Genomic DNA, 11,791 nt, shown 5'->3' with positions numbered 1-11,791 from the left:
GGCTCCAGACACCGAGTGGTAAACCTAAAAAAATTTGATAAGAATGATTTAGAAAGAAGGTCCCTTAGAGATGAAAAAGAAAAGAGAAGAGAAAAACTCCTCTACTGTATGGAGGTGAAACAAGTGGTATTCCATATTGATTATGTCCTCCTCACCCTCTAACACACCTCATCCTTTCCTCATATTTGTATCCCCCATCCTCACCCCTAAGCGGACCCAACCCCACTTCCATTAGTATTTTCTATATTATGTACTAATACATTAGGATAATATTTTTCACATGCTTATCGAATAAAAGAAATAAGTAAGTGAACCGCTTATTTTTGTTGGTTTAGAATACACCTAAAGAATTAGAATATAGTTCCAAAAGCTCCAAAATTCTATTCAATATATCATCAAAAGATACAGAAGGTTAGAGGCAAATTAACAGTATATATTTTTGTTAACCCTTACAATTAAACACAACTTCGAAATACATAGCTAGGGTGCTGAAATTCATGCAATAATCTGAGTAATAACATGTTAATATGATTTGGATTATATAACTAATAAATTCATTAAGTTTTGTTGAAAATCTAGAAATCCTGGTCTAATCATGATATTGGAAATCAAGAATCTGACTGGAAACTAGGGACCCAATAGGTGAAAGGAACCCACTAGTAAAATCTCACATACCTAGTGATAAAATCCTCGGAGAAATATTTAGATTTCGAGGCTTGAAGTGATGGAAACTTGCTGCGTCCTTGAACTAGGGTTCTTGTCCTTTTTCTCCTTTCTTGCTTCTAATTTTCTAAGTTTTTTATTAATGATTTGACTTAGGTAAGTTGTAGTTATGTTTTTAGGCTTAAACAGACTAAAATCTTATGATTTAGGGTAAAAAAAAGGACATATCTTAGGGTTTAAACAAAGTAGGAAAAGACCAAAAGACCCCTGAGTTAATTGCTGTCAGACCAAACGACGACCTGGACTGACTTTACAAAAACGGGCATAACATTTTACTCGGAGGTCTCATTAAACTCGGTGGATATGGAAAGATAATTCAATTATCTATCATTTAATAGGTAATAGGACACCTAATTCATTTTGTGCTAAGATTTATGATCAATTAAAGTTGACCCGACTGCATTTTCCCCTTAATTATGTGCTAACTTTCACCTACGGTCATACCTATGATCCGTAGGTCCATCTACGGACCATACCGGTCAATCGTGGTTCTTGTCAGAGAGTGGGTAAATGGGGTCTTGATCAATAAACATAGACTATGAACCGTAGTCTCCGTAGTCTGACCTACGGACCCTAGGTCCGTCCGTCGTTTGACACTTAGTTAAATTTTCTAGGCTGAGTTTTTCTTGGGGGGGATTCAAACTCAAATGATGAATGTACAGTACGGGCCGTAGATCAGACTACGGTCCGTCGATGGTAACTGTCGGTTGCACCTGCATATTTCTAAAAAGCTGATTTCTGGTCTGTTTTAGATACAGCTTGTTACACCTTTCATGATGTAAGTTCTAGAACTCAGTATCCAAATTGCGAGTAGATCGATTCTTGGTTCTCATTTCAGCAGCTTCTTCAGTGATGAGTCATCATATTTAGAGGACAATAGACATGCTTATAAGCTTAGTCTTTTTATTTAGTTTTCAGTTTTGTTAGAATTAGATGGGGTACATGTCCCATCAATTCAACTCAGTTAGATGCTTTCCAAACATATTAGTAGAATCAACTTGAATTGTGAAGTTAAATATTTCAGTTGTTATTCAACTCTTTGTATGTTTAATACCTTCATACTAGTAGAGTATTCCCCACTTTCAGTAATACATTGTTTTAGCTTCCATAGAGTACATGTCTTAGTCAATTACTCTCAATATGCTTTATATATGCTAGACATAGAGTTAGCTTGGGTTCACTCATGATCCTAAGTCCTACGTTACGTCAAGGGGTAGCCTCGCTTGTGAGATATAGTTACAATCAAATACTTTATTTGTGCAACTTTCAGTTAGGATGAGATATTTTTAAAACTTTGCAAAAAAAAAAAAAAAAATTACTAAAAAAATCATATAGCTGGAAAACAATAAGTGAAATATAGTATAATGCATGGAAACGATTAGAGCAAAATAGATAAGGCATAAATAAAGCTCTTTTTCGAATAAACATTGAAATGGTGCGGAGAACTTCAAATTTTGACATTGGATCCTTTAATGATTTAAATTGCGTAAACTAGAGCTTTAGGCCAAAATGATGCAAGGGCTAGTTCCTGGAAAGTAAGCATCAAATGAAATTATTGAGGTGGTGATGTTTGTGCTCAGCATGACCATTTATTTTGGGGGATTATAAGGGTAATACAATTGGTGATTAATTCTCTTATGATGGAATATGGATATAAATTGTGTTTTATCATAATCTTTACCCCCTTTAGAATGGAAATATGAGAATGCTGAATCGAAGATAATAAACATCATATTATATAATTTAATAAATCTTCCAAAAATTTTCCATGTCGAATAAAGAGACTAACGTTATTAGTAATTTTGGATGAACTAAGGACAACAACTAATTTTTGAGAATCATGTCATTACTCAAGATTGCCGCTAGTCGTGACATGGTGCTTGGAGCCACACATGAACCCAAGGAAACATCGTGGACTAGCATGAAACTAAGATAATATATATAAGATAATTGAATGCCAAACTAAAGGAGTATAGAAATATCTGTATACGAATAACTGAGTACATATAGTTGAATTTGAACTATCTTGTCTTAAAAGCTCTACTAAGATGAGATACTAGGACAAACCCCTAGCTAACTCCAACTATTTGAAATTGAAAGTAAAGGACTGAAAGGAGATATAAGTCTTGTCCTCCAAAAGATGAGGACTCAACAACTCGGATGTTGCTCACCGGAGATAGTACTAATAATTAACTGCAAGCTGGATATTGAGTGTTGGAACCTATATTATTAAACAATAATGGCAGAAAGTATATATTAGTACTTTGAATATAATAAGTTGGTAAGATAACACATGATAATTGTAATAACTAAACATGATGGATCTATAAAACATGTTGACGCAATAACCAAGTAAAATAACATAAAATTTAGATGTACAGAATTGAAATACTGAAATACACTATCATGCAATAACCAAAAGACTATTTGTAGGAGATACTCAAATCGACACATAACCATGTGAGGTACTACATGGATTTTTATGTATAATCGAAATTTACCTTACTCTTCCTTATCAAAAGGCTGAGGAGAACTGGGTAGAACAGATGTTTGAGCTTCCTTTTTGACTGTGTTCTTTTTGAACTTTTCAGAGGTCCAATGCTCATTCAATGTTTTCCATATATCTTCACTAATCCATGATGGCCTCTGATCATGTTTTCGGGCATACCAAAGAAGATCACTCAACCTACGAGAACATTTTCTGAAAAAAATTTCTCGTATCTTATTCTCATGCTCGAGAGACCATGTACACTTCATCTGCATATAATTTAATTTTTAGATGTAATAAATGTCCAACATAATAAGTACTTTATTTAAACAATATATACATCACTAATATATATGTCATGCATCTAGATTGATTTACTTGTTTGAGACCAAGGAATTATTAAATACTTCAAGTAGATAATCGATTTACTTTTACCTTGAAGTCAGCAAACATTCTCTCTCTAATGTTCAATGGAACTTCTTTCCAGTACCTCCATGGCTCGTCATAACACGAACACATTGATTGGACCATAGACTTCACAAGCTGAATAGAAGGATAAAACCTGCATTATATTTAAAATTGTGATGTTACCGAAGCTACTGCAAAATCAAAACAAATGAATACAAGGATAAATAATCAAAATATAATAATGCGGCTAAAGTAGTTTATAGTAGTGCAGTTCTAATTTTGCACAAGGTTCCACTTATTAACAAAACGATTAAAAAGACTATATTAATACTTACCCCAATCCATCGGGAATAATACTCAATCTCTGGAGTTCATCATACTTTCCAACATTTGGAGGATTTTGCCTCTGTGCAGAAGCTTTTGTACGAGGCCGTGTTGCTTGTGGACGACTGTTACCTCCAATAGCCATCTAAAAAGTAAGCGTAAGAAAAAAAAATAGATTTATCCAATGAATCGATGTCGAAGTCGTATTAACTCCAGCAAACTCTGAAATGGAGATAAATACAAAAAATATATCTCAATGATAAAGAATCTGAATCTTAATCATTCAAATCAACCCATTAAGTGCATTTGTTTTATTTCCTTTTGAACCTCTGAATGGGTCTTAACAAATCTGAAAGAATAAGATCTATAACAGAATCTTAACACCATAAGAAGGCTCGTTATTCTTCACACCACTTACTTTTCTTCTCAACCACGTACCATTTTTTCTCTCCTTTTCTGGTATGTGTGAATTCAATGTAATTCTCTTTTTGCAGTCTCATTGATGACTAAAATAAATAGTTTGAGCAAAAGACTGCCTCTACATATGTAATTAATCTTATGAAAAATAAGTATTTTTCCCTAATTAGTGGTTTTATTTTTCAACTTATCCATGTTTACAAAGTTCAAACATATCTGAATATAACAAACAATTGTTGACAAAGCTAACTTTAGCCTTCGAGTTATTTGGAGATTTTGATCGACATGAGCTTAATTCTTTAAAAAATTCATGTTATCTTGTTGTGGTATTTTTTTATATTAATATATAGGTTTTATTTGTATTTTAGATGATAAAAGTTTTATATAAAATATAGGTTTTTCTAATATTATTTTCTATCAAAAAAAATTATTTTGCTGAAATGAGATTTTATATTTTTAATTGATACACTGTAATTTCATATGCACAATGAGGTATTGCAAAACAAACAAACTTAATCATTTGGTGTTCAGATCCACAGACTATCTAAAAATTCAAATGAACATTCAAATCCGTACATCTAGATCTTAATTCACATTGTTAGGTAGAGATAGGTTTTGAATAGTGAAAGGTGCAAGCAACGAGTTCCACAAACATGATCGGAAAAGACAAAATCCAAATTGGACATAGAGAAAAAGAATAATGCTGATATGGTGTAAATAATACAGTACTCCAAGTTCCATGAGGAATTGGAACAACTACAAGCATTCCAAGTGTAATTGGAATCACTAGGAGTTTATTGAAGTAGAGTTGAAGTAGGAAGGGACTATTGTTCTATAAACAGAGCATGGTTTTCTCCAAAGAAGGTTGTGCACTTACATAGGCGATACGAGTAAAACATAGTCTTAATGTGAGAGAGTTCAAATTAAAGTGTTGTTGAAGTGCTGCGAAGAACATAATTGAAGAATCCTAGTATTTTTAGTTTGAGTCTTTTGTTAAAGTTGTTGCAATTCATTTCCTATGAAATCTAGTGTTTTTGGTTTTTTGAGTTGGGGGCAACTTAAAGAGGTTGGAGAAATTGGAGTTTATAATTTCTTAGGCTACATCAATATGTAATTATTTATATTTTGAAGTTTTATTGAGTTGATAAAAGTTTGAAAGTGAATCTGTTGGGCAATTACAAACGGACTTATTTTGGAATAATGAATATTCTAAGGAACATGATCCCTAGAAGAATTATATAGGTCATAATTCCAACAATTATTCTCAGAGCTGGATATCTCAATAAAGATTCTAATAAGTCAACGTCAGAACACTATGAATTCTGCACTTCCTCTTGGACACAGTCAAGGAGAACACATAAATAGGCCACCCTTATTTAATTGGAAATAAATATTACTCTTAGTGGAAGACAAGAATGGAGGACTTCATTCAAGTTGAGGACTATGAACTACACGTGAGAGTTACTGATGGACCTTTGATGCCTACAATCAAGGACAACGAAGGAAAGGACATTCCTAAACCTAAGGCTCTATACGGAGAAGCTGACTACAAGATGCTAGGAAAGATTGACAAGGCTTAATGCATTCTCATATGTGGACTCGGACCTTACGAGTTAAACCACACCTCCGATGTACTACTGCTAAACAAATACGTGATACACTTCTAAACGCACATGAAGGTACTACCCAAGTTCAAAATTTCCAAATCGCTAGACTATGCACTAAATTGAGTCCTAGGATATGAAAAATGGAGAGTGACTTAAGGATGTGATCACTAGATTCACTAGAGTGGTCAACGAATTAATGTCCTTAGGAATACACTACAAAGGAACATGTAGATAAGGTTCTTCAAATCTACCTAGATCATGGAAAATCAAAGTTACTTCTATAAGAGAGGCCAAAGGCTTAAAAATATGACTTTCGATGAGCTTGTAGAAAATTTAAAAACATATGAGATGAATGTCGAAAGTGCCAAAAGAAGTGAAGGAAATGAAGATAAGAGTCTTGCTCTCAAGGCAACTGATGAAAATGATTAATCTGATCTATTGATGATGATATATCCATGATAAGCAAAGGAAAAAGATAAGGAGTGTGACCAACCCCTACGTTAATAAGATGTCAAAAGGCTTAAAGACGAATTATTCTCAGACAAGTAAAAATCTAAGTGAATGAATCTTGAATAATCTAGCATTAAATATTCGTTTGAACAAGAAAATAAATGGACTAAGTTTTCCATGATTGTAACCCATCTAGGAACTAACATCCATAACACAAAAGCTAGATTAGGTTTTGATAACCAATCTATGAATGGCAATCCTGGTCACTCTAGAAACACATGTCCTTTACAACCAGAATTAATAATAACAAAAATATTAGAACTAACATGGAATAGTAGTGGGAGGTGGACAAAAAGGACAAGTTAAATACATTCGAAAATAGGTAAAACAAGTGAACCCTCAATCAAAAATGTGTAGTATGTCGGAGTCTTGAATTACAACTTTCTCAGCGTATCACAACTTTGTGATAAAGGAAACAAGGTAATTGTCTCTTCCATAGGAGTTGAAGTAATAAATCTTGAAACAAAGAAAAATTTTTTAACTAGACAAAAATATAGCATGTATATATTGTAGATACTACAAATGTATGGGCTGCAAATTTTATATGTCTAAGTGTAATGGATAGAGATCCTTCACCATGGCATAAATGTCTAAGTCATGCTAGTCATACAATTAATTAAAAAAACTTATTTCTCAAGATTTAGTAACAGGTCTTCCTAAACCTAGTTTAAAGAAGAAAGATTTTGTGAAGAATGTGCTCGAAGAAAATAGATAAAATCATTCTTTAAGTATAAACAGGTTATAAGATCAACCAGATGCTTAGAATTGGTACATATGGATATATGTGTACCTATGTGGGTTAGAAGTATAGTAGGAAAATGTGTGTTTACTAATAGAGGAGTTTACAAGGTACATTTTACTATGCATTTGAAACCTTTTGTATATTAATAAGAAAACTTCAAAAGAAAATTGACAAACAACTGGTGTTTATCAAAAATGATCATGGAACTAAATTTGAGAACTCTAACTTTGTTCAATATTATGAAGCTCATGGGGTTGACCACAATTTCTCTGCTCCTAGGACTCCTCAACAAAATGGAGTAGAGAAAAGGAAAAATAGAACCCTTCAAGAAAAGGATTAAAGTATGATGATTTCTAGCAACATATCTAATCAATTTTGGGATCAAGCCATGAATACTGCATGATATACTATAATTAGATGCATGTCTAGATCCATGCTAAATAAAACTCCCTATGAATTACTAAAATGCATAAAGCCTAACATATCTCACCTAAGAACCTTGAGGTGTAAATTGTTCATTCATAATAATGGAAAGAATATATTAGGAATGTTTGATTCTAGAAATGATGAGGGAATTCTTCTAGCATATTCTTCATATAGAAAAGCTTTTAAAATTCGAAATAAAAGATTAATGTGTCTAAAAGAGAGAGTACATGTATTATTTGTTGAAACAAATGTTATAGCAAACCAAAGACTTCAAGATGAACCATTAATATTATATGCTAAAAATGAAAAAGAAAAGTACACGAACCAGGTTCTTCACCTGCAGATGATGTTAACACTACTCTGTCTCATGGAGAAAATGAAGAAAACTCAGAAGAAAGATCTGAGCAAAATCAAAGAGAGTCGATTGATAATTATGAGAGAGTTTTTTTTAGTGTTGGTTCATGTCCTCGATTTAAAGATAATCCTAAAGAATCTTATTTACAAGTTGTTAAAATGATTCTCGCTACCTAAAACGAACCACAAACATGGGACTCTAGTACCCAAATGGAAGCAATTTCGAACTAGTATGATATGCATTTATGAAAACTATGAAGGAAACTTAGTGGACATTGAGAGTACTACATGTATGGCTAACTTCTTAAGGTCATGTTTTATCTCTTGGGAAACAAAGACAAATATTTTGTTCTATCTATTTTCGAAGCGTAATAAGTTGTTACGTTATTTTTTTTCAACTTCTATGGATCAACAACTCAAATACTTTGGGTTGAAAAATGGATGTGCTCCAATTTTTTGTGACAATACTAGTGCAATAAACATAGCCAAAACCCAGTTCAACATAAAAGGACAAAATACTTTAACATTCAACATCACTTTTAAGGGACAATGTAGAAAAGGGTTGGTCTCCATAATTTTTGCACTACTGAAAAACAAATCATAGATATCTTCACCAAAGAATTAGCACGAGAACACTTTGAAAAGAAAAAATTTGAACCAGAGATGATTAAAATTGCCTAATCCACCCTCCATGACTACTAAAGAATACTATGCATGAAGAAAGAACGCATAAAGATCGAAAGATGGGGTCTGATTCTCCTAAAATACAAGTATGTATTCAACTCTTGATTCAAAATGCATAAATTCAAAACTAAAAGCAATAACATGTTCCTTCCACATGTCACAATAAAAACTATAACCACCATACTCAAATACTACACTATAATTTTCAACAAACTAAAAACCATCCCATAATTATGGAAGCCTACTTAAAATTTATTCCATTTGAAACTCTTTGCGTTCTTGGACTTCTCATACAACCAACCATGATGGCTCCACTACCACTAAATACACACACCCGTAACTACAACGTCAATTCCTCCTCTAGTAAACTAAACTATCATACTCCTCTTACCCTGAAAACTCCACCAACCACAGATTCCTCACCACCACCCCCAAACCTGTCAATACTACAATATCCTACCTTAACCTTTCTCTCAGTAAGTTTTGACAATTGTTATTTTCGTGGAACAAGTTTGCACATCTATTTTGCTCAAAATTGTGTTTGTGGATTCCACTAGAATATATCATCGTGATGTTTCCCACCCTTTACAACTTCATCTTAAGGGGATCTAGGGTTCTTTTTGGAAATTTAGGTAATTTAGGAGGAACACACTAGGACCTTATCGCTGAACCTGGTTCACCCACTTGGCTCATCTTTGATGCATCTAGTTTAAGGAATTTCGTATTAGCATAATATAGGAATTAAATATATGTTCTAAGGATACCATGCACATTTCACATAATGTCCCTAAACGACTAAGTTCAAGATTATAGAAGGCTAATAGCAAGCCTGTGCTCGTGCCAATAGATAAACCTCGACGGACTCTTCCTACTACGTTGTTTATGGTTATCCTTGTTCGTATAACCCATTTAGTGAAAAGAGATCTTCATTAAGGTCTCCTCTACTTTTAAACCAACAAATCCAAGTCCTCAAAAGCCCCATTTATCCCTCCCACCGACCCTACAAAAATACCTGATGAGTTAGCACGGGCTAAGAATGGTAAAGGCATGGCTTCCTCTAGTCGTACTATAAAATGGGCTTCTTAACCTACTCTTTCCAAATGTACCACCTGTACTGTTTAAAGGATTAGTTTACTGATTCAGGCAGTCATGAAGTGTTTCTCTATTTTTTTAAATCTCTTCAGGATGAATTATAAGGGGAAATGAGAAGGGATAAATTTTGTCTAGAATTAGGTGATGATATTGAGGACACCCTATATGTTAGGAATTCTTGGTTCATACACTTTAAGCAAGACATTATTCTCCACAGTAGGGTTATTACTAGGTTTGGTGGTTCTTTGATGTGTACCTTATGGTTCTTCTAAATATGCATGTTTGGACTAACTTGTTCCTTCCTGGCAATATGTGTCGCCATATGGGAAGATTAGAAACTCGGCTATTTCAGATCAATGCTTCTAGTTATCTACCTCTAATACTAGTACAGTTCATGGTGTCTCATTTACTCTCATCTTTTAATGTATGGCACAAATTTTTGGGGTTCCTAATATAGGTTGGTCTCACTATGTAAATAGGGATTATCTCATATATAGGATCAGTTACCATCTTACCTAGAGATATCTCGCCTTTTTGCGAATGATTCCACCTTTGAATTTCATAGATCTAACACTTTTGGAGATGCTTGTTTCTAGGGTTCCATCAATTTCCTGGTCTTTTCCTGTGCCATAAGCATGCCATTTGTGTTTAGGACAAAACTTGTCATGTTTTGGGCTATGAGTTCTTGTTGGGAATGATTTTTGATCACGTTGGGGCTCTAGTTAAAGCATGGCAATACCAGACCACTAAGGATCTTGTGGGTAAGGTGAACTAGGTTGCAGTGCGTGATCCTCCCAGGGGAGATTAATTCACCACTTTAGAGCCTTTGGGCATCGTTCAATGTTAAGGAAGCAAATAGTTTTTTTCACTAAAGAAGTCTCATTTGACAGCAATAAATCAGTTGCATATTCTTATGGTCTTTAACATTCTGGTTAGGAGAAAGAGAATGTGTGTTTGAAGGTTGACTTTGATTTAGATCAGGAAATTCTATTAGCTGAAAAATCCACAAACTCTAATAATCTCAGAGGCCATTTTGACTTTCTGAAAAAGGATCTTACCTTACCTCTACTTCCGCATCCACTCCTTCCTAGCTTTTCCATACCATGTGTTCCGAGTGTATCTTCTCTTGCTTGTATTCTTTTCTTTTATTTATAAGGTTACCTGTTAATGTACTTGGTTTTAGTTCCAATTGTTTTAGCCTTGATAGTGTTGTTGATTTCTTTGCAACCCTTAGTATTATACTTCTATGCTTTATTGATATATTCTTATGATATCAGAAGGGGGATAGTGTTATGTATGATTATTTCCTAGTCTTATAACATGTTACTTCGAGTTCTATGTTTTTGTAACATCTTTCAGCAGGTTGAAAGCACACACAGATTCATTGGTTTGTCATCGTCAAAAGGGGGAATTTTTAGACAGATATAGGTTTTGAAAAGTGACAGGTGCAAAGAATGGTCCACAAATATGACCATAGAAAGATCAAATCTGAACTGGGCATAGAGACAGAATAATGTTGAGGCGATGGAAATAATACAATACTCCAGTCCCATGAGGAAAAGGAAGCACTACAAGTATTCAAAGTCCCACGAGTAAAAGGAATCACTACAAATTTGCTTAAGTAGAATTAAAGTAGGAAGCGACTCTTTGTTCTATAAATAGTGCAAGGTTTTCTTCAAAGAAGTTTGTTTGCACTTACATAGAGATACAGGTAAAATATAGTCTTAGTCTGAGAGAGTTCAAATTGATGTTTAGTTGAAGTTTTGCGGAGAAATTTTTTTGAAGAATTATATTTTGTTTAGTTTGAGTATTTTTTTAAAGTTGTTGTAATTTTTTTTCCAGTGAAATGTAGTGTAGTTGGATGTTTGAGTTGGGGGCAACATGAATATCTAGGACATAAAGTTAGAGGTTTGTGTTCTGAATCTAGGTATCAGAGTATATAATTTCTTAGGTTATATTATTTTGTAAACGTTTGTAGTTTGAAGTTTTATTGAGTTAATAAAAGTTTGAAAGTGA

The sequence above is a fragment of the Solanum pennellii genome, chromosome 7 (assembly GCF_001406875.1).
Source record: "Solanum pennellii chromosome 7, SPENNV200".
In the NCBI taxonomy this organism is placed as follows: domain Eukaryota; kingdom Viridiplantae; phylum Streptophyta; class Magnoliopsida; order Solanales; family Solanaceae; genus Solanum; species Solanum pennellii.
The sequence above is the reverse complement of the archived record's forward strand: the minus strand, read 5'-3'. Positions refer to the sequence as shown.